The sequence below is a fragment of the Myodes glareolus genome, chromosome 21, assembly GCF_982192425.1.
Source record: "Myodes glareolus chromosome 21, mMyoGla1.1, whole genome shotgun sequence".
Taxonomy (NCBI): Eukaryota; Metazoa; Chordata; class Mammalia; order Rodentia; family Cricetidae; genus Myodes; species Myodes glareolus.
This window is the reverse complement of record NC_142046.1, coordinates 28,382,725-28,410,664: the sequence shown is the minus strand read 5'-3', so window position 1 is coordinate 28,410,664 and position 27,940 is coordinate 28,382,725. Positions and strand designations below refer to the sequence as shown.

Below are 27,940 nucleotides of genomic sequence, written 5' to 3'. Positions count from 1 at the left end.
AAGGTGATGGTAAAAAAAAAAAAGTCCCATTGCTTTTTATCTGCTCCCTGTTTGAACCTTTACTATTTCTTCCAACAGTGTCACTGTGGGGAAAAAACAACAACAACAGAGCTTTTAGAGGATGTTAGGTTCAGAAGCAGAGAAAATTATGTGGACAAGTATAATTATACCAAAAAAAAGCAAAAACAAATAAAAAGTAAATATAGCACAGAAAGCTAATAACTAACAGTTCAGAGTGCCCTTTAGTGTCCTTAGAATCCTTCCACTCCCTGGAGATGGCGATGGCTTGGTGGGTAAAACGCAGCTCTGGGAACATGAGGGCCTAATCTGAGATCCTCAGCATCCACGTAAAGATCCAGGTGTGCCAGCAGATTCCTCTAACGTCAGGATCAGCAGGATCAAAGTAAAATGTAGATTCAGGGCTGAGTATGTTACCTAGGATAAGGGCTCTTGCCTACCTAGAATGAGTGAGACTTTGCATTTGTTCCCGACACACTTTTTTGCTTGTTTTTGTTTCTCAAAGGTTGGTTTTAGTTTAAACAATTCATTGCAGAATAAATGAAGAAGCCCCTAAAAGCAGCTGGATATGGTGCTCTGGAGGGAGGCGCACACAGCAGTTGCTAATAAAATTGAGTGTTTCAGAAGCAGCTACGAACAAGTGCATCCTAGCTTCTCTTTGATTGTGTGCCATAAGATTCAGACCAGTGGGTAGTTTTGATTTTGCTACAATAGCGATGCTGATTTTTATCAGACTTTTCCAAAGCTGTATTGAACTGGGTAGGTCACACACTGCAATGTACAACATTATGGATGCAAACGACTAGAGTCAAAAAAAAAAAATACCACGAGAACAACATGAAATCTCTGCTATTTTCTGAACCATACAAGAACTCCACCTCGGAAATATTTAGAACAGGGTGGAAAGGACAGGTCATAGTTCTCTGAACCGAGAGTCTGGTGGGTGTCATCATTATGGTTGCAAAGGAATCTTTATGGGTGAGTCACCAAATATGCTTTAATCCAAAAGCGTCTATGAACACCAAAGTTTTGTGAAGTGCTGCACCACAGTGGGATTTTTGTATTAACCTACAATAAATAGTGTTCTTCCGGTGTACCAAGGATAATAGACTCAGATTTCTGGCAGCAGAACCTGAGAAGTGTGGTAGCAGGAAAGGAGAAGAATCCGTGGTCGGAGCCAGTCAGAGTCATGAGGGCTGAGCGAGAGAGCGTCATTCACAGTCTCACAGTGCAATGCTCTCGAGGGAAAGACCTGCAAGAACGTCAGGCAGGAAAGGGCAATTACGCAGGAGAACAAGCTGGGCTGCAATTTTACCGAGACAGCTGGGCTGGTTGGTAGAAGTATTCAAAATGTCACCTAACTGTGGAGGGGTCTTTTTTTTTTTTTTTTTTTTTTTTTAACCTCCCTGTTGGCCGCTCTGATTTTGGCCTTCCCATTGGAACAGACTGTAGCCTTGGACAAGTCAGAGGTCAGGAAAGAACAAAGCTGTCAGCTTCATTAGTTTATCCCCTAGAGATGGGGATAGGTCCGCCACGCTGAAACAGGGATCTGACCAGAGCATCGTGGTATCCAGCGTGAGGGGTGTTTCGGTGGGGCACCACTTACAGCAGGCAGGAAACCGCTGAACGGGGACGCAAAACCACTGGGGCATAGTATACCCAGGCGAGAGTTGGCCTCTGACAGGAAGCGGTTGGCAGAGGCTAGGCAAGATACGTTTGCCCAAAGGGAACAGGTTGGCTTTGAGTTGGCCTCTGTAGACTGCCATAGCTGTTGAGATGAAGCTGTTTTAGAAAGATCTCGTTCACCAAGTCTCATTGTTGCCACCGTAAAGGGAAGAAGGCAACAGTTCAGCGTCCATAAATGTAAATTTGTGTCAAAAGCAGGATTCTACATTCTCCAAGTACGGGACACAGGCCAATCAACGTAATCCAACTCCATGAGGCTTTTGATCTTCGTCTCTTATGCTGCTTGTAGTCATTTTGTCTGGCCAGAGCTGTTAGGTTAATTGTAGAATTCCCGCCAATGTAAGCTAAGATTTCAGATATCCCCAAGGATCTTTTGTCGATGTGGTCAGCTATGGATAATGGATGTCAAGTGTGCAGATGTTAAATGTGACAGAGTTGAGAGACCTGTATGGCGTCTTGGTCTGAACCAGGATGATTGTGTGAGGATGACTGTGACGGTTAATCTGTCCTGTCCACTTGACTGGATTGAGAACCATCATGAAAATATACCTCTAGGTATGTCCACGAGGATGTTTCTTGAAAACTTTGATTAATGAGGGAAGACTCAGTTTAATGTCAGCAGTACCATCCCATGGACTGGACCCCTGAAATTACTAAAAAGGAGAAAATGAGGTGAGCATCAGCTCGGCGTCTTTCTCTCTCTCTCTCTCTCTTTCCCGTTCTCTTCCTTCCCACCCCCACTGTGTATACAGTATGACTAACTGCCTGGCGTTCTTTCTGTCCCTGCATTACTTTCCTCTCAAACTACCAGTCAGAACGACCCCTTCTCTCTTTGAGTTGATTTTGTCAGAGAAATGAGAAATCTAACGGATATATTTAGTAAAACCGCTAGTCACTATGGTTTGGACTATATGCTCAATATTGCTTTATTTATATTTTTTAGGTATTTAATTTAAAAGACCACGCGATATCTTACTATTCAAAAGAGATTTCAGGCTGTACCCTGGGAAGATTATATGAGTTTTCCAGCACCATGCTCAAAATTATGCCTACTTGATTTCTAAGTTGAAGGTTTAATACTTTTATGCATTATCATTTCTCCCCTATATCCGGCCTCACATCACCCCCTTTTAACTTCATTCAGAAACTTTCTGTGAACTCGGTGACTTAAGGATTTCATAGTCAGCACAGTGGGTATTTTAGGTGTACAATTCATTCTTACGATCCTTGCTTGTCTGTCTTGAAAAAGTCATACTCATCAATGCCAACCCTGAATTACCACACCAAGAATTTGTAATGCCAATTAACTCAAAATCTCCATCATGTAGGAAGATTTATGAATATTCCAACGGCATTTTGAGTTGCTGAAAAGCAAGTCCTGAGATTGCTCACTCATGTTATGTCTTCAAGAATGAAAGAGTAACTTCAGGAAAATGTCATTTCCTGTGCTGATTATTTGAAAAGAAATTTTCTTTAACTGAAATTCGGTTTGTGCATTCATTTCCCCATATGTCATCTGTATGCTATATTTTGTACTTTCATTCTTTCAAAAGTTATAAGCTGATATTCAAAGTAATTATAATGCATATTGAATATATGCATATTGTTATCTTTTGTTTTAAGGCTTTATTTCTTTATTTTTTCTTTATGTGCATTTGTGTTTTGCATGTATGTCTGGGTAAGATCCCCTGGAACTGGAGTTACAGGTAGGTGTGAGTTTCCGTGTGGGTGCTGGGAATTGAACCCGGGACCTCTGGAAGAGCAGTCAGTACTCTTAACGGCTGAGCCATCAGCCCCTGAAAATGCTGTCTGAAGATCAGAATTTTAGTGGTCCTGAAATAAAACAACAATGTGATTTTAGTCATAATAACAGTATCATTTAGAAATGAAGTCCATTATGTAGAAGATAATTGACGCAGTGATCACTATCTATAGAAATGACCACCCAATTATCATTTATAAATTTCTAGAATACGAAATAATTGATATGTGAACTTCAGTATAACAATTTCTCAGACTTTTTGAGTGAAAAATTGGACAGATGATAGTCTAATCCAGAAGATGTATTCAAGGTATATTTATCTCAAACAAATTCTCCAAAACATTAGGAAGGAATTTGACTAAAGGGGAAAAATTAAATTCCAAAAAAGATTATATTGGAATACCTAAATAGGCTCTAAATTTTAATAGGAAAAATATCTTTTCACAACCTGGTCTACAAAGTGAGTTCCAGTACAGCCAGAGCAATACACAGAGAAAGACTTTCTTGGAAAACTAATATAGATAGATAGATAGATAGATAGATAGATAGATAGATAGATAGATAGATAGATAGATAGATGATAGGTAGGTAGAAAAGCTTTTCATTTAGACGAAGGATTTTTTCATGATATGATTTATTTGACCATAGATGTCTCCCCACCACCATTGCTGTCTTTGCCAGTAGGCAAACAATAATTCCTACAGTTGGGAAATACTTCCTGCCTCCTACTCATCTTGGCCCCAACTCAAGCCCTGGTGTGGAGGAAGGAGTTTCAATGTTACAGATGAATTCTGAGCCTCACTGCTATGTGAGCTAGAGGAAATTAGAATTTACAGAGCCAGACCTAAACTTACTTAAGTTTCAAATGCCATTTGTCTAATAAATATTTATTACATAAATATTTATTAAATGTATGCTCTTTGCTAAACACTAAGAATACTAAAAATAATATTCATATTCTTGCATCTGAAAAAGATATACTTTGGCTCCCTAATCCAAGTGATTTGAACTCATGGTAAGTGAAGAAGTGCTATTCTCCCTTTTTATTTTGAAGTCGTGAAATAGAGTTGGCCAAAGGTCAGAGGTCATGTGGTATTTACCTCAAGTCCCAAAGAAGCCAGGCTCCCTGCTTCTAACGCTCTGTGTTGTCAAAGAAGACAGTTTTGCTGTCTCTTAGGATGGAGCGTGACAGTGGAAATGGAAATGTCAGTCAATCATGCAGTGTCAAAGCCTCGTTATACACAGGGTGGAAGGTTTTTCTGCCCTTTGTGTTACTTTCTGTGTCTCTTACTTAGATCAAACTGCCTGCTGATCAGCATCAACACTCACTAGTGGTGGTTTTCAGAGAAGCCCAGACAAAGCAAACCATAACATTTAGACTTCAAAGTCAGAACAGATAACCTTCAACAGCAAGTTAGTCAATATCCTTGAAAAGGACTCAGACTTTGAGCTTTTGGGCTCTTGTCTTCCCCAGAGAATTCTTAGTACTCACCCCTATTTTCGATGCTTAACCTGTTGATACTAGACCAAGCCAAGCAGAAACTGTGGGGCCACTTCAGGTAAATGGCCTGGGCCTGGGCTAAAGGCCAAGACCATTGGAAACTCCCCTCTAAGCTGTGCATTTTTAGGTTGTGGTCATCTTTGGGATTTTCCCCCAGCACTTCTCTATCAGGGTAGAAGCCTCATGGTGCCATAATCAGAGAAGAATACAGGTTAGGAGATTGATGTGACTCTGAAAAAAAATTGCTTTACATCTTGATTTCTCTATTCTTAAATCCTTCCTCATTTCTAAGTGTCTTCTGCTTTGCATATTCTTAAGTCCTTGTCCATTTGCATGTTGAAGCCTTCTTGTAAATGTGTTTGCTTTCCCCCAAAGTGATACACTCAACATTTCCTGACAGTCCATGTCCCATAGAATTCTAGGTACTTTTGGTTTATTGTAACTAAGACTAAAGAGAAAGTTTGCAAATGGCATCTTACTGGCTTTTAAAGTACTACAAGTTACAAACTAAATGCTTTGTCAAACACAGTGGTATGACTCATGGTTCTAGCAAGCTGTTTCTCCATTAAGAAGCTGGACCACACACACACACACACACACACACACACACACACACACACACACACACGCAGAGAATGTATTCAGAAACAGTGCACCACGCCTATTTAAACTCTTGTTAGTAGAAGCACTAGATGGCTGGATTTTAATTATTGCTCATCTTAATAAAGTTTTGGGCCTTGGAAATGACTCCAAGAACGGCATACCGCTAGGGCAAAGGAAAAAATCCTCACTGGCAGCAGGCTATCATACTATCAAGGTTATTTAAACCATTTTATTGTTTCCATATAGGCCTACTACTGCTGCATGTTCTAGAGGACTAAAAGTCTGTTCAGAAATGCTGGTTGCAAGCTATCTGTGACCCAGATACTGTTTGGATTTGCATGAGACATTTCCAAAGCAGCTTGGGAAAACCCACAAATTCAAAGCAGCCTCTTTATCCTCACCCCATTTCTGCTGAGTCCAAGAACCTTATTTCACTTCCTGCATGGTAGGCATTTTTTAAGGACGATGTAAGCCATGACATCTGCAGTGCTTTCTGAGTCACTGTCGTGAGATAATACACGCTCAGTTGTAGGACAGCTGCTTGGTTCCCAGAGGAAACAAACACACACAAGGCAGCAAGGAACTCAAGTTTTGATCAAAACAATGAGAGTGTGCCAGCCCAGATTTTTTATTTATTTGTTGGAAACTGGGACTGCGGCTCTTATGTTTCCAAAGGACAGCTCCCAAGCCTGAGAAGATGCCTTTGCTTCTGGTCCTCATTCCAGGCACATACTAGAGTTTATGGATATGCTGGCCAGGCTGAATGCTCTGCAAGTTTGAACACAGCTCTAATTGTGGGAGACCAGAGAGACAGACCTTCTATTTGAGACAGAACAACAGGTTCATCACTATAATTATCCCTAAAAAGAGTAAATCGTCGGTTGTCCCACAAGTGTCCCACACAGTGCTGTGGTAGTTTCTCAGTTGTGAAACAGAACGAAACATAACCATTTCCCTCACAGAACTTTCAAGGTAGAACATATGGGGAGACTACGATAAGGATATCAAAATTCATGTTGTATTTTATAAAATTATAAATGCATAGGTATTTCACTACATAGGTGTAGGACAGTAACAAGTCAAGTCTCCTATTGGAGAAACCCTTTATACAAACGTGGGGACCACTATCCCCCATATGTTACCTAGTAAAAGAAGTAATAGATTCTTCTTCTTGGTGATTAGACTACACATATTAGGTAAGGAGAAGAGGCATCTGAGTACAGAATAGTAAGACAGAAATAATCTACTGCCAAGAAAACAGGAGGAGAACCGGTATGGGAAACAGTTAAGACCAAATTCTTCCCCAAAGGGTTCCTGTTCACCATCAGCTTTTCCCGAAGAATGAAAGAACACAAACAGGAGATCAAAAGACTGGGGACGGGCTGCAGGGTTTTGATTATTCCATTAATCCTCGCTAGATACTTTGGCATACGTCAGGTACAGGCTTCGTGAATCTCAGTATACTCAGTAGAATAAGGAGTCTAGGATAATTTTCCATTTCCTCTAAGTACCACTCTTAATCCTACTATTCAAAGATAAAATTTGATTTTTCCCAAAAGTAAGTTTAAAGCACATATACATGTATACACACACAGCACATATGTGTATGAATACATCCATGTGGCCATCTCATCTTTTTTTTCCTTCTAACAGAAATGAGATTATAATTTTTTGACAATTGACATTGTCATTTGCTTTTCAGCCATGAAGACCTTTCTCTAGCAAATCTAGAAGATGTATTTCTTGTTTAAATGCCAGCTATTTCGCATTTCATTGTATGAAGGGTCTGTAAATTATTTGGGCAGACGCTTGTGAAAGACATTTAGTTGTTTGTAACTTTCCGCTGTGACACAAATCGCTGGAGTGAACCCCCGAACATCAGTTACCTCTTCAGCGTGTGGCACAGGCTCTAAGCGTCTTTCTGGTACCCAGAAGCATCACCACAAAGCCCCAAGGCTCCAGGAAGTGCAGTTTGAAAATCACTGAACAAGATGATCTTGCATTTCCTTTCCTCTCAATTTGTTTCTGTCGGATCGTGCTTCGAACTATCTTCTGATAGTTTCATTTAAGTAAATATGCCTTGACTCTCAAAGTGGATAGATTTGAGGCTTCTTATTTCTTCACGTTTGGTGTGCATTCCTCAAGGCCTAGAATATTATTAAGTGAGACATAAGACGCGCTCGACAAGCACTTGTTGCGTGGCAATTAGACTGAATTAGGTTGGAGAAATCACGCTAAGCTATATATACTTCTCTATTGACTGTAGTGTGGAGACCTGCAGTGAACCTTGACCTCCGTGGAGACAACTTGGTTTGGCAGAAGAAGTTTAACTATCCTGTCGGACAGAGGCAGGAAGGAGAGGTGGGCAATCCCACCATGAGTGTGCTGCGTTTCAGGTTTGCTAACTGTGCACTGTTCTAGAGGTGAGATTCATCTTTACTCTGGGTAATTTCAACTCCTCTAAGAGCTGTAGTCCAGTTGGCTATGCTCACAAAGAACACAGCGTGAATGTGTCCTTGGTAGGCACAGTACTGGCAAGATACACATTACACCTTTCCCTTATTACCAGGAACCATTCCCTCCTTTATGCAAATCTCTAGCTCTTTCTTTTCTTAGTGTTCCAGAAAATGATGCTTCCATCCTTTCCCTCATGACAGTAGTCATGGACTTCCAAGATGGTGATGACAATGCTGATGATAACATAAGGCTCAAGCTTGTAGCACTGTTTATTAATTTTTATGGGTGGAAAATTAGTCCCCAGTGTGTGTGTGTGTGTGTGTGCATGCGTGTGTGTGTGTGTGTGTGTGTGTGTGTGTGTGTGTGTATGTAGGTGTGTGGGGGAGGCTGCTCTGTCACCATATTCAAATAGTCAGGGTCATCAACCAAACCCAGAGTGCACAGATCTGACTAGTCTTCCTAGCCTCTTGCTCTGAGAAATCCCTGAGGTTAGAATTATAGGCGAGGCACTTGCCAGTCCTGAATTTATGTGAATTTGAGGAATCTGAATCTGGTTCCTTATACTGGCCCAGTAATTTAGTAAAAGCAATGTTAATCTCTTTCATGATTATTATAAAACTGTGATGTAGTTATGATTGGAATATATGTCTTTAAATTATCTACTTAGACTAAATGGCAAATAAAATGGTTTGGTCTAGGAAAATTGAAAAAATGAAGTCAATGAATATGTTTTTTTTTTTGAGATTTTTCTCTATTGAGCAATCAATAAAGATTGTTCATGAGAAAGTTGGAGGAAGCAGATTTTGCAATACCTTTCTCTCCCTCAGGGAATGTGATTTAAAATTATTTTAATATACAAATTCATAGGGCACAGTGTACTCTGATGTATTTGCTTACAGTGCATAACGCCTAGAGTGGAACACTTTCCTTTCTCCTGTTTATTCCGGCCAGAGTGCACCCTTTCATTCTTGTGTTTCCGCGCTCACGTGTCTCCCTTGACCTCCTTATCGCCCCCACTCCCTCCTCCTGAGAGCTTTGCCTTATCTCTCACCTCACTGTTTTCCAAGTCCTTCCCCAAGCCGACTTCCCCAGGCCTTCTTTGCTCTCTGACCCTTCCTTCCTCTGCAGGACTGTATTTCCCCTGCCTTTCCTTTCCCTCCCAACAGCTACAGCAGAACAATACTAGAGGCAGAGCTGGCCCTTTGACAAGAAAGAGAATAGCTGGAAAGAAACCCTTACTCACAAAGGAGACAAGCGGCTTCAGATGTCTGTGGGAGGGTTTGCTAAATCATCTGCTTGTTCACATGTGGAACTTCCAGCAATGTGATTTCCACTTCGAGGAGGAGGGCAAGAAGTACCTCAGGCTAGCTGACTGAGCAGATCCAAGGAATTGGAGACCTGTGACTGTAATTCAAGTACTCTCCCCACCCCTTTTTCTTCACACCCCCACCTTTCCTTTCCTTTTTTTCACTCTTCCCAAAAGCCCTGTTGCAAGAACTCAAAGGGCCAAGCTCAGCCCACAGCTGTGAGTCACAACTCTGAAGCCAAGCTGCTCCTATGTATGCTTTCATAGGAAGTATTGGGCCTTGGGGACTCAGGTAAAATAACAGCTCATTCAGTTGTCTACGTATTTTCTTAAACCTTTTATAAAGTAGCACGAGGTCTCCTGTACCTGAATGCTTTTTTACAATCATTATAATAACACACAGTAAAATCCAAATTTCCGCAGTAGATCTCCTGCATTACAGCACAAATAACAACCACCACAATAGCAGTGTCCTGGGTCGTGGGTCCAGCAGACAGTCAAAGAGAGGGAGGCAGGAACGAATTTCTAACGTGTCAACCCTTCAGAAAGTTTTGTTTATTCCCAGGGAACTCGGCACAAGGGACCCAAATCCAGTGTTTTCTGCTAATAGTGTGAACTACCTAAGTGGCTTTTCTTTGTTTTGGAGCTCGTTTAAATGTAACATGGGCTACACAGCTGGCTTTAGTGTGCAAGCCAAAATCCTCCCTCCTCTACAGTCCCGGTTCTCAAGTCTTTGTCACCTATCTCTTGCGTTTCTCTCCCACACCCCACACCTGACATCCCCAAATCGAAATGAGCCAAGTGTCAGTTCTTGTGACTGTCCTCCTAGAGATCTGGTCGTCTACGAGCACAGAAGCAATGCATTTGTTTTAAAAAGAGAATCATTTTCTAACTTCTAATCTGTGTAAAAGTTTTTGTACACTACCATTTTCGTTATAATGTATTTTGCTTTTTAAAAGGTTTGTATTTACAGTTTATTGGTGTAAAAGCTGTGGTATGCCACCTACTATAAAGCAATGAAAATAGAGAAAGCAAAGAATGTTCTCCAATTATTTTTTCCTAGAGCCAAATATTACAAACGATTCTCATAGAACGTATGTTTAAATTTTTAAAAGTAAAAAGGAAATCTCGAAGTGGTTGACTGACTGGACAGTACACCCTGTTGTATCTTTCAGGCATTTCTCTGTTCCTCACTCCCTAGGGAGGTGTTCAGGAGCAGACAGGAGTGTCTAGACACCTCTGGCCTCTTTTTAATATCAGTCCTGGAATGTGGCACCTTCTCTACCCAAGTATAGATCTGCCTGCTGGCAAATTCCTTCCTTCTAGCTTGTCCTTATTTTTTTGTTTTACTGCCTGAACAAAGTGGAAATGCATGCCTTTCTCTACTATTAAATTCAATTACTCCCAAGATGCCCAAATGCTAGGGTTCAAAGTTCATTCTCATTCTCCAATCTTTGTTTTGATTGTTGGCTGGGACTTGACACCTTGCTCTTAAGGTGTTTTGTTTCTGTGTATAAAGAAGACTAAACAGAACAAATATTAAACAAGTAAACAAAGAAAAGATAGCATTCACATTGGTTACAGATGCACAAAAAATAAGTAGAATTAAGTCATGGTAATGCTAACTACCTCAATTATGTGAAATAGTTACTCATATCTAAATTTAGGGCAGTCAATATTAAGTGTATCCTTCAATGCCTCCACAGGCTGGAAAGAGTTTTCCGGACAAGTGATAAGCGAACAACCTTACCATTGGGAAGAAGCAAATGTTTATGGCTTAATAAACTCAATTTTATCGTAAATCTAATTTTATCATGTTAAATATTGCTTTGGAGGCTCAGCGCTCTTCTTCTAGAAACATCACGTTCAATCTTTGGAATGATTACTGTTTTAAATATGCACTTTCCTATCTAACAGCCAGCATGGATTGTCATATGTACCATGACCCTTACATAGTTGGTTATCATTTGTGGATCCTGGGACAGGCACTGGACCCAAACTTAGTCACAAAGAATGTTTTTGAGTAAGAACAGACAAGTCTATTTTTGCCAGGAAGGGAAAGCCGGAGACTAGAATCTAAAATGTAAGAGCTACGGTTTCTCTGACCAACACTGCATGGGACAGTAATGGCTTCCCTAGCTGCACATGAAGGCGACATAGGGAATCTTTGGGAAAATGTGCTTCCCCTAGCCCAAAAGTCTACTACCTTGTTCAGAGAGGGAACCACGGTGTCACCATTGTCACTACTTTAACGTTCAGACAGTCCTAAGGGCACTAGACTGGAAAAGGCTCACAGTGACAAAGAACACAACCATAAGAGATGCAGAAACACAAACAAGTGAAGTCGCAGATTTTAGGTACTCTGCAGGCTGAACCACTTCTAGACTTTTCTTATTTGACTCTTCTGCTGAATTCTTTTTTCAATTATCGGAGATATTCTTTCCAGTGTCTTTCCAATAAATCCTCCTTTATCCTAAGTCAGTTAAAGTTGTATGTGCGTGATTTGCAGGCAGAGAAGACCACACTAGGTCCCTGCTTTCATATTCTCAGACTTAATAGGGTGTTTTCGCGCTGGTCCAATAGCTTCTCTACGTTCATTGTCCTCTTTCCCAGAACAACACCAGCAGCTCCCCAAGTCCTGTGGAACTCAATGGAAACACTAAAGCAAAGATCTACACAGCTCCTTAATTTGAGACGTTTCCACTCTTGTAATAAATATGAACATGTTAGTGGAGAGAAGCGGCAATATAGGAATGCCTATGAGGGAGATACTGACTGGTTTGCCCCGAGAGCACTGTGTATATAGTCTGGTGAAGCTCAAGGGAGCCTTGACAGAGAGGATGGATTTCATGGTGGTGGAAAATTAATTTGTTGTCACGGTCACACGGTAGGCAAAAAGAGACAACATGAGAAACTTCATGGCCAGGGGTCCAGAACTGGATAAGAGGGAAGCACATTAGGGAAACTAAGACAGCTGAGCTAAAGACACATCCTGAAGATGGAAACATAAAGGTGGTGGTTAGGTTGTAGACACTTACTGCATAGCTTTGAAATGGCTTAGCCAGGGAAAGGATAAGAATATACACGCAGGAAAGATTTTTCAAGATAAGTCACAGGCTAATGGTTCAAGTATTAGAAATCAACAATTGAGAAGATTATTGTCACTTTCAAGAAGAGAAATAATGAAACCGTAAACTAAAAGTTTGGTAATCAACACCTACTAAAAATGAATGGCAGATTCCCCTGGATATGATAGCTAATTGAGGTCAAGAAATAAACATGTGGAGCCGGGTGTGTTGGGATAAGCATAAATTCCAGCACTTGGGAGGCGGAGACAGGAGCACTGTGAAATCTGGATCAGTCTGGTCATCCAGGAAGACCCTGTCTCCAGTGCTGAAATAATCCAAAACACATCAACAGAGAACAAGAGCACATGCAGAAGAAACCTACTCGCCAATGAAAGGAAGAGTGGAAAACATGAGCAAGCACAACGGAGAACGGTGTTTCCGGTGACGTCCATATTTCTTGCTTTGCTGTAAACAGAATACAATTATCTGGACAACTTCTCATGTTCGTTTTCTTAGATGTATCTGGTGTTCACCTCGAGACTAGTTAAGGGGTAGACAGAACTAAGCAAATGAAAGGCCACTGTTAGTGTGTAAGTTTTATCCTATTTTCATGTTCCCTAAGCCGACTTTGTCCCTACTCTGATAGTAAGGCAGACCAGAGAACTTGATGGGGGTTGTGCATTTATGCCATTAGTGTCTGGTCTGAAGAATATGGTACAAAATTCAGGCTATTTTGTTGAGTTTATTGATAAATGAGCAAATTGGAACTAAGAACTCTAGTAGGATGCCCAGGAACTCCAACAGGGGCAGTAAGAAGAGGCTCTTTTGTATGTGGCTACAAGGTGGGACAGAGATACTTAAAAGAAGGGCTATTGTTCTTAATTTAATAATTTCCTTGACATCTACTTTAGCAACTGGCTCTCACTTAGCTCCCATTTCCTGAGTAACTAACAAGATTTCTTCCTACTGTAGAGCTTGCATATATGATATCCTGTATTTATGGAAACATTGATCAAGAGCTGGGCTCACCACAAAGTGTCAAAGGTCCAGGGAGGGGTACCCTGCTGTGCCTGCGTGTTTCTTCCAAGTGCATTTGTATCACAATTCATTACAGATAGTGCAATCTCTAGAACCCACATCATGAGGCTTTGGATGCTGAGCTTCTGATTTCATCTTACGGTCTTTCCCCCTTCTTTGGCAAGGACCTAGCCATTCTGAACTTTTTATTTTTATTATTTGCATATAACTTCTCTTTATTCTTAAAAATTTTGTGTGCTTATGAACACAATAAGCACGATCATATTTAGTCCCCTTTCTCTCCTCCCTCTTACCTCTTTTGACCAATCCCTTTCCCACCTTTATAACCTGCTAGGCCCAATCAGTGCTGCCCTTATATACAGGTAATCTACTGGAAAATCAGAAGGCTACTAGTGTCCACACATTCAAAAAAGAATGAGTCTCCCTTCCCCAGCAGCTATCAACTGTCAATAGCTTCTCAGTTGGGGGGGGGGACTTGGAGAACAGCCACCACATTTATTTTGACTGACTTGACATTTGTGCAGGCATTTTGATCTTTTTAAAATGTGTTTAATCATGAAGTCCAGAATAGCCCAAAATACACATAAACCTACCTACCTACATACACACATGTAACATACATACATACACAAATGTAATTCACTATGCTGTTGCTACTGAATGGACTTGAAATATGAGAAAAGATGGCTATTCTTTCTTACCAGTAAAGAAGAGAGAAGAAAAGGAATTGGCAATCAAGAAGTGTCTTGGTCCTTTTTCTTTGTTTTCTCCTGCTGTGATAAATACAATGACCAAGAGAAACATGGGGAAGAAAGGGTTTATTTTAGTTTATAACTTATAATCCATCCTGGAGTGAAGTTAGGTAGGAACCTGAAGGCAAAAAACTGAAGCAGAGACCATGAAGGATGCTACTTACTAGTTTGTTTGCTCCCCTTGTGTAACATGAGGGCCGGCTTTTTGGGGTATCTGTCCCACCCAGTACCCCACAACTGGCATGACCCGAAGAGAAAATCACACACAGGACTCCATAAGATTATAAACTGATTGGCCCATTAGGTCAGACTTCTTATTAGTCCTTGTAACTTATATTAATCCATTATCGTTGTCTATGTTAGCCACACGGTTCAGTACCTTTCTCAGCATGGCAGCTCACATGTTGCCTCTTCGGTGATCTGGGCAAGAATGGCAGAGGGAGCTTCCTGCTTCCCAGAATATTTCCTGTTCTCATTGCCCCGCCTCTACTTCCTGTCTGGTTGACCCACCTATACTTCCTGCCTGGCCAATCAGCGTTTTATTAAAATACATGATTGACAGAATACAGATAATTCTCCTGCACCACCCTTGGATCTTCTCAGCCTGCTTGCTTATGGTGTCCAGAACCACCTGCCCATGGGCGGCATAGTCCCTGGTGAGATGAACCCTCCCACATCAATCATTAATCATGAAAAGTGACTTTCCTATAGACTTTCTTGCAGGCAGGTGAGTGGAAGCATTTGCTCAATTGAGGTTCCTCTTCCCAGATAACTCTAACATGCCAAGCTGACAGAAAATTAGTCAGGCCTCCCTCAGTCCTTGAGAGAGGCTAGAAGAGCCGTTTTCCTGTCTGCATGGTCTTCTCTGCCTTCACCAATCACTTAGAATGGTAGTCTTTCTATCTAGCATACACTGGTGAGTCCCTCAGTCCTTGAGAGAGGCTAGAAGAGCCGTTTTCCTGTCTGCATGGTCTTCTCTGCCTTCACCAATCACTTAGAATGGTAGTCTTTCTATCTAGCATACACTGGTGAGTAGTCAGAATCCTTTATTCTGGCAAGTGGGGATTAGAAATAGAGAAACATTAGAAACATTTTTAAATTTTATTTAACTTTATTTTATGTGCTTTAATGTGAAGGTATCAGATTCCTTGAAACTGGAGTTACAGATAGTTGTGAGCTGCCATGTGGGTGCTGGGAATTGAATCCCATTCCTCTAGAAGAGCAACCAGTGCTTTTAACTACTGAGCTATCTCCCCAGCCCTTAGTAACATTTTAAAAAGCACTCTAAGCCCCTTTGAATGCCCTACCCTGCTATGTGGTCTGAAGTATGGCCAGGATGACTTGAAGCTGGTTTTCTGTAGTTACTCAGATTGGAGAAACAAGCCCATTTGGAAATAGAAATGATATACACACAACCTTATTTTCTCTCCTCTTGAACACTGATAACCTTGGGTCCCAAAGGGGAAAAAATATTCCCTGTGTCTAAACCAATAGTTTTGGATCTTGTCTTTGTTAGGGTTTTGTTGCTGTGATGAGACACCACGACCACAGCAACTCTTATAAAGGGAAATGCTTAACTGGGGCTGGTTTACAGTTCATCGAGGAAGGAAGCATGGAGGCACACAGGCAGATATGGGGCTGCCGGAGCAGGAGCTGAAAGTTCTACATCTCAATCTACAGGAAGCAGGCAGAGAGAATGAGCCATTGGGTTTGGCTTGAGCATTTGAAACCTCAAAGTCCTCCCACAATAATATATTTCCTCCAACAAGGCCACACCTCCTAATAGTGCCACTCCCTGTGAGCCTATGGGGGCCATTTTCATGCAAACCACCACAGATTTCCTTTATGATGTGACAAGTTCAATGGGACTAAAGTTCTACAAGCTGAATTAAATTCAAGCATTCATTGGATGTCTTCTTAGAAGCACACTGACAAAACTGGCATGGAAATATGTTGTATGAAGCTGCGCGTGATGGAAAATACCTATAATCTGAGAACTTAGGAGACTGAGGCAGAAGCATCCCAAGTTCTGAACCAGCATGAATGAATCATATGGTGATACCCTGTCTAAAATGTAAAACAAACAAAAGATGTGCTGTGTGCATGGTGTGTGTGTGTGTGTGTGTGTGTGTGTGTGTGTGTTTGTATGTGAATTAGTTTATAAGTTTATCTGGAGAAAGGACAGGGGAAATGATTAAGGTTTTGAAATTCAGATTATTTATTAAAATAATGACCTAGAAAGAAAGTTGATAAATGAACAAAGGTGGGATCCCAGAAGGAAATGGAGAGTTGAAAATTAGAGCAAATTTTAAAAAACCTGTAACTCCAAAAAAGACAGCAGAATGGAATCACATTCAAAGCTTCACAGCTTGGTTGTTACAGAACCGCAGAACATGGACATGCTAGAAAGGGATCTGGTAATAGTAATAATTTGTGTTTAATAGAGAACTTTATATCTGAGTACATCATTGTCATGCCTCCTTCTTTCCTCTAAGTCTGCACACATTCCAGCTCTCAAGTTCATGATCTTTTTTTCCCTATAATTATTGTTGGTATACATCCCTGCATGTGCACATCACTGACTAGATGTTGTTCTTATGTATCTCTGTTAGGGTAAAAGAGGAGGCATCAAATTCTCTGGAAATGGAGCTATGGACGGCAAGCTGCTCTGCAGGTGCTGGAAACTGAACCCAGGTCCTGAAACTGAACAGTAAGTGCTCTTAAATGCTTAGCTATTTCTCCAGCCCCCTATGTAACTTGAATTTTGTGCTTAATCTTTGTAATTGCTAAATTGGTATGCTCTCAAATATGTCCTACTGGGTACCCTTGGAAAAGCATCATTCTTTTCAAATATTCAAACCTAAAGGTGTAAAACTATTTGATTACATTTCATTAATAGTTTTACCTTTTACCTTTGATAATAGAATATTTTTTAAAGCCAAAGTTACCTTGGTAAAATTCCATCTTATTTTTATTTTTTCTACTTTCTAATAGTAGCCAATCCTGAAAAACAAAATGAGCTACTATCCAGACTATAAGAATGTGTCTGTGAACAATTGTACGTGAATTAGACTTTGATATCGTAGTCTCTTGCTTGGGTATGGCTAATATTGTCTATGATATAGTCCATACTTTTGATTTCTGTTTTGCTAGTGTTTGCTATGATAACGAACAATTTGGTTAATCTTCCTGTAAAAACTGATTTTGTTTGTCTCCCAATATTTTGGACTAATAAGAATTTCCCTTTTAAGCACAGCTGGTTCTGACTCATCAACCACAGACCTTCATTTTAGAGAGATTCTTCTAATTATAAAATCATCTAGTGGCAGTCTGGACAAAAATGTTCTGGCTGCCACCGCCCAAGAATACCGATACTTGAGTTTATACCGATGCCCTTTAAAACATAATGTTACTTATGGAGTCATTTGACTAAACTATTTGACATAGTCTAACTATTTCAATATGCTGAGACAAATGCAGGTACTTACTAATTATCCAGAAGGGAATGCATCTTGGTTGGTTAAGGCTGCTAAAGAGTTTCAACAGGTTAACTTCAAAAGCAATAGGATCTTGAACAGTTCTGATGACAGGTGACATAGATCAGCCTTTCCAGAACATTCTGCTAACAGAACAGAGGCAACACCGATAGCATCAAGATCAGCTTTGCTTTTGTAATGTTTTCTTACATTGTAACTTCTTTCTATAGGAACCAAAGCAACAGGCTCCAACTTCAAAATGGGGCAAATCAATACTGGACAGAACTAAAAAGGTATTTCAATGTGTCCCTTCCATGTGGCCCTTCCATTTAATCCCAGAAGTATTTGTGGGTTTTTATTTTCAGTGATTGTTTGGAAAAAAAAAAAGGAACAGGATAAAGAAAACATTACACGATTTTGTTTCCTTTTTAGTCTGTGAATTCAGGGAAAAGTAATGGGTTAAAATAAGAAATGTTGTTAACTACTTATGAGAAAAGCAAACTGGAAAAGCTAGCTCATGTTTTATTTCCTCCGATTTCAAAAGAAATTGGAATCAGCTACAAAATTGGTTATTACAGACAAAGTTAGTGGTGAAGGAGTCACAGTGCTTGGGAACCCATGATAGGGACATTTTCCCTGCCCTTGCCTTATGTACATATGTAACTTTCAAACTGCTTCAATGGGAAAAGCTGGCCTTTGGCTATCGAGAGAACACTTCAGGGTAGATCAGCAAATAATATGCATCAGAGGCTTCTGCCAAGTGTTCAGCCTCTGTGAGCATTTGTTTCTCATCACTCATTTCTTCCACCAGAACTGCTGTGTGATTCATCCTTCCCATCTAGGTAGCAGGCCCAGGTATGTGGGGGCTAAGCTTTAAACACACACTGTGGGGAATCCCTTGCCTTTAGCCCTGCACACAGCGATGCAGGAAGATAAGTGGGGAATGCCATAGAAGCAGTTTGTTTACCTAAGCACCTAAGGAGTGCAGCAAAAGCAAATCAGATGTCATACTGCTTCTGACTGGCATTTGATTTGGGGACTGCAGCCATTTGAGAAAGCGGAAGATTGTTTATTAATGATTCATGGTGGAATAAAAAAGATCTGGGCACAGCAAAGACAGATGACCCCTGACTCCAGTAGGGCAGACTTTAGAGTTCACTAATTCTTTTTGTTTCGTTTTTGCTGTTGTTTCACTTGTTTATTTGTTTTCTAGACAGAATCTCACTGTGTAGCCCAGGCTGTCCTGGAACTCTGTATGTAGGTAGACCAGGTTGGCTTCAAATTCAGAGAACTGCCTGTCTCTGCCTCTCAAGTGCTGTGATTAAAGGCATACTCCACCATGTCCAGAAAAATCTCACTAATTCTTTAAGTGGGGAAGGTAGGGTGGTGGAATCTACATTATATCCTACACCAAAAGATACAATCAAAAAGCAATTTTTTTCTAGCGTACAATGTATAATGCAATTTTTAAAATCTATTCATACCTTAAAAAGGGCATATTGTTGTTCCATTATCACTTTGCCTTCTGCTTAAACTTCAGTACTGCAAATCGTTTTTATTGGTGTGTTTCACCAGGCATGGGAGTACACCGCTTTAATCCCAATACTCACCTCCTAAGGATTTGCTAGTAGATGTCTCTCAGCTGGAGGCGAACCTGGTGTACATAGCCAGTTCCAGGCCAGCAGAGCCCACACAGTGAGACCCTGTCTGAAAGCAGAAAAAAGAAGTTACAAAGTGTTTTCATTGTGCTAGAGGATAGATGTAAGTCGATGATATTTTTTGGAGTATACACCACGTGTAGCTAATGCTGCCAGACTGCTCAGCTCTAAAATCTTACTCATAAGAAGTCTCTTGTGGGTCTAATTGTTCTCTGGGAAACCTCCTAGAGATCTAGAGTTGCCTTCTTGGATAATTAGGCTCTGGATCTAGAAATGCGTGGTTAAAAAGTGCTCTTACCCACCTAGAACCTTACAAACCTAGTAATTCAATACTCTTGATGTCCCTTTCTAAATATGTTTGATAGACATTACCTTCCCTGCCACACCTGCTTGCTACCAGTAAGATTTGTGCTAAGAATGAAAGGAAAGGGGAAGACTGTGAAAGTCAGAGGTTGAGGAAGACTGAAGTTCAGTGTCTTTTGGCCGTGACAGGACCATTTGTGGTTATAAACTCATAACGGCTGTGTGCTGTCAGCATAAGACCATAAGACCAGCATAGGTTAAGACGGTGAACATTCAGCACAAATGGGGAAGAGGCACCTGAGCCCCGCCCTTAGTTGAGGTACTCTTGACAGTTAATGGCTATCAGGGGAGGGAGAGCCTGTTCTCTTTTGGGGTGCAATCCCTATTAAGTTGACCAAGTTCTAGTGGATGTTCCCACACAATCTATATATGGGTAGTGCTAATTGGACCCAGTAGGTTATATAAAACAACAAAATGATGTTGAAAGAGACATGAGAGGATCCAGGAGGATTTAGAGAGAGGGAGTGAAGATGAACATAGTTGAAATTTACTGTATCCATGCACGAAACTCTCCAAGATTAAATTTAAGATATTAAGTAAACAAAATCAGTTTTGTAGGAATGGGCGCTTTATTCAGAAGATGCATGTTGTGTCGTACACGTAGAAGAAACTTCTACATTGACGTGCAAGCAAAAGTTCTGTTTAGGTGAGTGGAAAATAAATGAGAAGAAGGTAAAATTCAAAACCAAGTCAGGGGTTTCCGAGGCTATACCTCACTGAGGGCCCCAAGGGAAAGTCAGCTATTTTAAGGCACCTTTTATTCATTCTTTGTCAATTTGAGACAGTGTATCTCGATCACACCCACCCCAGCTCTCCTTCCCCCAGTTGTTCCCCCAAATACTCCTAACAAGGCGCCCTTATACCTTTGCATCTTCTCCTTTCTATGTGTCCGTAACCAATGAAGAGTGATTAGCGCGGCCTGGTGGGCCAGCTAGATCGTGTCCAGGCCTTGTGTAGGTGACACTTGCTGCAGTAAGTTCGTGAGCACAGCAGCTTTGTCATATCCAGAAACATCCCAGAGCAGGCACCATTCCCCAGCCACCAGCTTTTCCCCTCTTCCAACCTCCTCTCTGGGATGATCCCTAAGCCTCGGGCAGGTTGATATAGATGTTCTCTTTAATACCGAACACTCAATAGTCATTTATTCTTAGCCCTTTGACCAGTTATGGGTCTCTGCATTTAACTGTGACTACTAAAGAAAGAAGCTCCTGTGGTCAAGATTGAGAACAATATTAATTTATGTGTCCAAACATCACATATTTATAAGGGAATTTGACAACATATCTATGTAGCAAAACAACAGGAATAGGTTCCCGCCTAGAGTTTATGAGCAAGTTTATATTATCGGGTATGAATTCCTTCTTGTGGAGCAGTCCTCAAGTCCAAACAGAAAGCAATTAGTTGCAACCATTACCTTCTTGCTTCTATTACAACAGTGGACACATCTTGCCTGGCGGGGTGGCGTTGTAGCCTTCACTTAGTTGGTGGGTTACCTCTCACCTCTAGCAGCCTGCAAAGGCTCTTCTAGCACCATGAAAGCTAGCCAGATGACAGGACCAGTTCAGGTCTCTTGCAGCGTGACTGCTCTATGCCCTGTCACCCAATTGTGCTGTCTCTTCAGCAATAGGGTCTTAGCAACTAGTTGTGGTGGGTAATCAAGCAAGAGTAATAGCCGATGGTGTTTGGGGGCCTCTGTTGTCTCCCAGAACAATAACTCACAGTAATCTATTCATTGCCTAGCTCTGAGATTTTCTTTTACTAACTCATGTCTTCTGTGGGAAGCACACAATGTACCCATATGGGGCACCTGTGTTTAAATTCTGTATTTTAAATTATCTCATAAAGTAGTGGGTTTCTATACATCCTTAATTTTGGTAAAGGTATCTTTTTTTAGTCTCCTTTTCTAATCTATAGGCAAGTACATTCTGTCCCATGGTACTGGAAAGCTGAACAAATATCCTGCCATTCCTCTGTAGGCACGGATAGAACACTGCTAAAACTGCTTATGTGTCAGATAAAGTTCTTCCAAATTCTTTCTTTCTCAGCTCAAGATTTCTTCATCTTTTGCCAGTGGTTCTTATACTTGACTTGAAGAAAAAGTAATAACGGAAGAGGTCATGTGTACTTGTCAAAGCCTTAAAAGAAAGTCCCCACTCACTTTTTTTCTTCTTTTTAGATTATTACCAAGGTATCAAGCTCATCAGTGGTTATTTTCTTAGAAAGAAAAAAAGTTAGAAGGGGGAAAAAACCTAGAAGATAATATGGGGTAATTTTAGATAATATGCAGACACAAACACTTGAAAATCAGGTTGTGGTGTGTGTTCTTATTTTCAGCTTGCCCTTGTTAGCATTCTCTGAATAAACAGTTGTGTATACTTCACCAAGATGTCACCATTGCTGATTTAGCATAATCGCTTCAGAATCTACTGATACTAGCTTGAAGCTTGACTTTCAAAAACTAAAGTCTTCAAGTTTTAATGAGAGTTTCCTAAAACATGGTCCAAAGAGTTTATTAAAATAGAGCCTGTCTCTTAAAGAAACCATAGGAGTTTCACATTGGTACATTAATTCTAGGAAAAATGATAATGAATAATGGCTCTCAGCTTTCAAATAGTGTTTTTCATGTTCAAAGTGCATGAGCAACATTAATTAAATCACTGGCAGTCAAATTAGATCAATATGTTCTCTGTATGTGCATAGCCATACCTTTTACGTAAACAGTCTTCCAAATCACACCACTGCAGATCAAACATCCCTCCCCCATCTGAACTTAGTTGACTGATACTGATTCTAAGCAACAGATAATTACTAGAAAGACTAGGTCTGAGGTGGGACTATGTAAGCCTTCTTTGTTTTTTAGGGAAAAACATGAGATTTATCCTTGGTGAAAGGTACATGAATCACAGTATGAAATGCTTCTAACTCTAGGCCAGAAGATAACAGTGATAAGCCCATTCCTGCGTACCACAGTGTGGGACAGCTAAATCCCGACTAAAGGTATTTCATCAACGAAGAATATATTTCATGCTTTTTATGCTACTGTATTTTTGGCCTTTCTCAGCACCAATAAGAAGATTTCTATGGCTAAATATGGTGTCAATTTCAGCAATATGGTAATTGTTCATTAATGCTAGGAATCTGTGGTCACTACTGACTTGAAGAGCTTTTAGGCCAGCAAATTAAACATAGTAAATTTCATGGTTATTTTTAGAATAATTTTCACATATTTTTCCTTCAATAAATTTAATGCAGCTTTCCAAATCACCACAAGAGATTAGGTGCTCCCAGCGGACCCCCACGTGAAGGATATTCCAACTAAGATAGAGTGATAATAGCATTCCATCTTTCAATAACACCTAGCAAATTAACACACCCTACTCACCAACATAATACAATCAGGAGAAGGCATGCACATACATGTATGGACACAGATTTGGCCAAAGTCTGGTTTGCTTATCCTTGGAAAGCTCAAGGCTACATCACTTCAAATGGATGGCGTCAGGTTTCGCCCTCTACTTTGTCTGCCAGATTTTCTAATCTATTTCCAGGGAAGAAGAACTACTCCTTGATTGTCTTGCAGTGTGATAAACAAAAAGAGCATCTGGCTTGACTGAGCTGTCTTCTTCCAGATGGCAAGAGTACCACTCGAGGTCATGGTAGCAGCCCCTGTACACTCCACAGGACGCCTTTGTTTCTTCTTTGTAGAAAGGCTCGCCTTCCACCTCTTCACCTCCGATCTGAGATTTCTCTTTTCCCCGAGTGAAAACCTGGAGTTCAGTGACAATGCATGTGTCCGAGGCCATCATACTTACTGGCTGCCTGGCTGAGGCATAACAGGTAATGAAGCTGTTAGGCTATTGTCATATTGCAAGAGAAGAGTGAAGTCTCTGTAAGTCATTGATGTGGCTGAGTTTTGGTCCATAAAAGTAAATCAGATATATTTTGAAGATATTCATTTTTCCTTTAATATGGAGATAAAAATTCGACACAGGAAGGAAAACTTATTAAAGAAAACTTAGTATGGATGTAAAAATTTAATAGTGTCAGGTCGGGCAGTGGTGGTGCATGCCTTTAATCCCAGCACTTGGGAGGCAGGGGCAGGTGGATCTCTGTGAGTTCGAGGCCATCCTGGTCTACAAGAGCTAGTTCCAGGACAGACCCCAAAGCTGCAGAGAATCCCTGTCTCAGAAAAACCAAAAAAAAAATTTAATAGTGTCTATGAATACAATAGCTTTAAAGGTAAATAAAATACATGCATGCTTTGCACATTTTGGGTCGTACCAGTTATTTCAGTCAGCATTCATTGCCTCCATTTCACTTCTGACTCTTCAGAGACAGTTCTTTCTGACGTCACACGTGACATCTTTGTTGCTAACCAGATTGACCTTTGCGTCATATGCTTATCTCTTCGACCTTTCTGCTGCCTGTGATGCTATAGATTTGCTACGACTAACACCACCTACCGACTATTTAGTCTTGGCATTTCCATCTTCCTTGCTAACCTTGCCAGCAGCCTTGTCTACTTATCTCCTGCCTGTATTATCATGCAGGCTTACATCTGTTTTCCCAGGTTCCATCTCTCCTTCAAATTAAGAATGCCAGAAGGACTAATCTCCCAATGTCCTTACTTTAACTTGACCTCAAAAATCCCATCTATTCATAAGGCTTTCTTATCTCCCTTGCTTCATTCCTTCACTCTTTCCCCAGTTTCTTACATTCTAGATGTCCTTGGCTTTTCATATAGTTTTCAACACATGAAACATGACTGCTTTGGGTCTTCGTGAGAGCAGGAACTGTTTGTTTTATTGCTTTGTCTTTAGTATCTAAAACACTGTGCAAAGTTCACTAAAATTTGTTGAACGATGACTCTAATGACCATATCATTCCCAGGCTATTCAGCTATATCCCTAACCATTTATATATTCCTTCATTTTGCTGTGTACAATGTTGCTCTTCCTGTCCACGGATTATATCCCACATTAGGTATATTGACCTCTTCTTCTCCAAGTAGATTATAAGCTACTGAAAGGGTAGAGGCATTTCTATATTCTTCTCGTCTAGTAACATTTTCTGTATATTTAATAACCACTTATTATTTATTTATTTCACACTGTAACATATACTTACCCATAAAGAACATTTACATCAATATGGCTTAAATAGAAATAAAAATAAGTTGAGCATAAAAATATTAGGCTAGGGCCCATGGTCGGGGCCTGGGTTAAAGGCTCTTTGTCTTCTATTTGAGTATCAAACTACAGTTTTGTGGAGTGAGAATATAATGTGGCGGCTCTCCCTTGGCAGTCTATCTTGCTTCCTTATCCAGCAGTCTGCAGGCTGCTCCTCGGAGCATTAAGGACCTGGGGGCAAATGTGGCACTTACTGACTCTTGCCCCAATCATAAAATCACCTGGGATTTCTAGCTTTTCATTGTTTCCTATATATACTCACTAAAACCAAGACTTTCTAAGTTACAATGGTGTCCAATATACCTAACAAAATTATGGCTTCTGATTTTTTGCCACCTCTTTTTCCACCTTCCTTTCTCCTCTGCCCAATCAGTCCATCTTCAATGATTTCCTACTCAACTCTGTCTCAGGTTGAAATGTAGGTCCTCAACCAATGGTCCTGCATTTGGACCTAGTTTGTGACTAGCTTGTTCTTGTTTCTCAGGTTTCCTGTTTTACTTCCCTGATCTAACTTTCCCTTATTCTTGGCATGTCTGTTTTCTTCTTAGAGCTTTTGTCCAAGCATTTTGCTTTACTTCTTTCCTATACACAGTGCTCTAAATGATATATCTCCTTTTTGTTGTTGTGGCCTTTAAGAAGTCTTTTCTTAATTTATGGGCACCATCTTCCCACTTAACATTTGGAAATTACTGTTGAGAACTTGATTATTAGTGTTGAATTATCATTTCATGCCTCATATTTTACCTCACCAATAATGTAATTTTCTTGACAACAGAGATTTCATAACTCTTTTAACCAGGCACAGCCTTTGGCACCTCTGAGGATGAATGTGTTTGGTTGGATCAGAGTTCCAGAGCAAGGGCCAGAAGTGACTGAGATCATGCAGATGATCCCCGACTGAGAGATGCAGGTTACACAAGAGAAATCCTTGAACATATTGGGGGTGAAATGACTTCTGACATCAATACCTAAGCTCAATTTCACAGGTCATGTATACTGAGGCAGAGCTGAGGTGTCAAAGAATTCTGACGTTGAACAGCTTTGGAGCTGCAGTTCTAAATCCTATGCTGGCAAATATGTGAGACAGGTCCTAGTAGGAATCCTGACTTTGTTCCAATCAGGCTGGCTGTATTGGTTAGGCAACTTACCTTCTCCAGACTCCAGATCTAAATCAGATAAATGAAAAATATTAGACTCCGGGTGATCTTAAGGACTAGATGATTCATTTATAAAATTAGAGGACTCATCTTTCAGATTGATGAACTGGTAGCCCCTAGGCTTTGTTTTTTTTTTTTTTCCCCTCAAAATTTTATTTTGTGGAATAGGATTTACAAGACTCATTTGCAGTTTGGACTTCTCATTTTCAGCTTTCTGCCTTCAGTTTTCTGTTTCTCAATTTGTGTAAAAGTGGATGGACAGATGGTTTATTAGGCTTTTTAAATGCCTGTGATACTGGTGTTCAAGTCAACATGGTTTTAAGCTTGGGAGGTCCACATAGAGTGTGGGCTTTGTTTAGAACAGGAGATAGTTTTCACTGTTCAATTTGCGGATAGTAATGCTTACTCACATAACTTAAACTACTCAGGATGCATCTCCGAAGGCCTAGTCAGTTTCTGTTATTTTGGTATGCTTCAATGCATTTCTGCACCATAGTCTGCTCCAAGTTGTAGTTTTTAAAATGATATTACCATCTAAAAGCATATACCTACCATTGCATGTTTTGCCTTTGCCTGAATTATTGCATCCACAGCGTGATCCCAAATACGAAATTGTTAACCCAGATTCGTAGAAACGTAAAGGAGACAAATCCCTCATTTTATAGATGCCCTTAAGAGTTTCTTGTGCTCTTTCTGACTTTTAGTAGGGCCGCGAATATGTCATTACCAATCCCCATCTGAAGTAGGACTTGTAGTATCGACAACCAAAGGGCTGCATACAACTTAAATATAGGAAAAGCCTGCATTGGCTAGCAGAGATCCTCCAGGATTCCCGAGGGAGGGAAAGCGGGTCGCGCTGACCAATACAAGCAGGAGGGTGTGTGCACTGGCCATGCCGGCCCCCCAGCCTCCGGCCCACCCGGAAGGACAGGGAACCGGGAGTGCAGGTGAGGGCTCTACACCTGCCTGAGAACGCGGCCGGGGAAGCCCGCGCCCTCAGTAGGAAAAGAAGGCCGCAGCGAGAGCAGAGGTGGCGACGAGAGGTGTGAGAGAGTATGGAAAAGCTGAAGGGGCGGCGGGGGCGCTGGCGTGACTGGAAAGCGTGCGAGGGACCGGAGGGCGGGCGGGGAGCAGGTGTGAGGAGGCGCGGGGCAGCGGCGGCGGCGACTTGGCTCGCTAGCCCAGCGCGGCCTCTGACTCAGGGACTCCGCGTGGAGCTGGCAACCCGGGGGGCGGAGCCTCGGGCCTGTGGGCGGGGCGAGGGCGGGGCCGGCGCCTGCTGCGCTCCAAGGCCGCTGCGGCTGCAGCAGGGAGGGGCCGGCGGCCTCGGTGGCGGCCGCGGGGGAGGGGCTCGGCGTCAGCGCGTCGCCAGCTGGGCTGCCGGTGGCCTGGAGGGAGCCGAGGAGGAGGAGGAGGAGGAGGAGGAGGAGGAGGAGGTGAGTCGCCTTGGCTGGGAGCAGCGCTGGCCGCGGGAGGCGGGGAGCGCGGCCCCTCCCTCCCGGCGCCCGCCTCGCGGGGCCGCGCGGCTCCGAGTTCCCAGTGGGGCGGCGGCCGCGAGGAGCGGGGGTTGAGGAGGGCGGAGCCGGGGCCGCGCTTCCCGGGCGCACGCGCGCCGTCCTGCGTCTGCGGGGCCGCGGTGTGGCCCCGAGCGACACTTCCCGGAGCGCGGAGGCTGGGACCAGCACAGGCCCTGCGGACCTCAGGCCGCCCCGTCCCGGCTCGCGTTCGGCACGGCCCCGGCCTACGCTATCCTGATCGGGATCCCGGCGTTCCCACCCCGGGCCGCGGAGACCCCACACCTCGTTGTCCCCCGACCCCCACTCGGGGATTAGGCACGGGCTTGACGTTCCCGTCGCGTCCCGCCAGTTCCCGCGTCCTCGGGCGAGGCAGCGTTCCCGGAGTGAAT

At 41.8% G+C, this 27,940-nt stretch overlaps 1 protein-coding gene and 1 long non-coding RNA gene across 3 annotated transcripts in view; one reads left to right on the top strand and one right to left on the bottom strand.

Annotated features, from left to right (window-relative positions):
- Positions 1-44: 44 nt before the first annotated feature.
- Positions 45-27,040, bottom strand: LOC125395052 (uncharacterized). 2 transcript variants are annotated; one of them, XR_014998861.2, is made up of 6 exons: positions 26,587-27,040; positions 19,278-19,374; positions 17,680-17,813; positions 14,141-14,212; positions 12,784-12,866; positions 45-2,357 (listed from the first exon to the last, which is right to left on the bottom strand). It is a non-coding gene; the product is annotated as an uncharacterized LOC125395052 (long non-coding RNA). The 2 variants fall into 2 exon arrangements; XR_014998862.2 differs by having other exon boundaries at positions 17,680-17,810; positions 26,587-27,026.
- Positions 26,995-27,940, top strand: part of Qtman (queuosine-tRNA mannosyltransferase) — a 338,666-nt gene continuing 337,720 nt past the window's right edge. The window contains exon 1 of the mRNA XM_085681190.2: positions 26,995-27,077. The gene's annotated coding sequence lies outside the window, so the exon portion shown is untranslated. The remainder of the gene's footprint in view (positions 27,078-27,940) is intronic.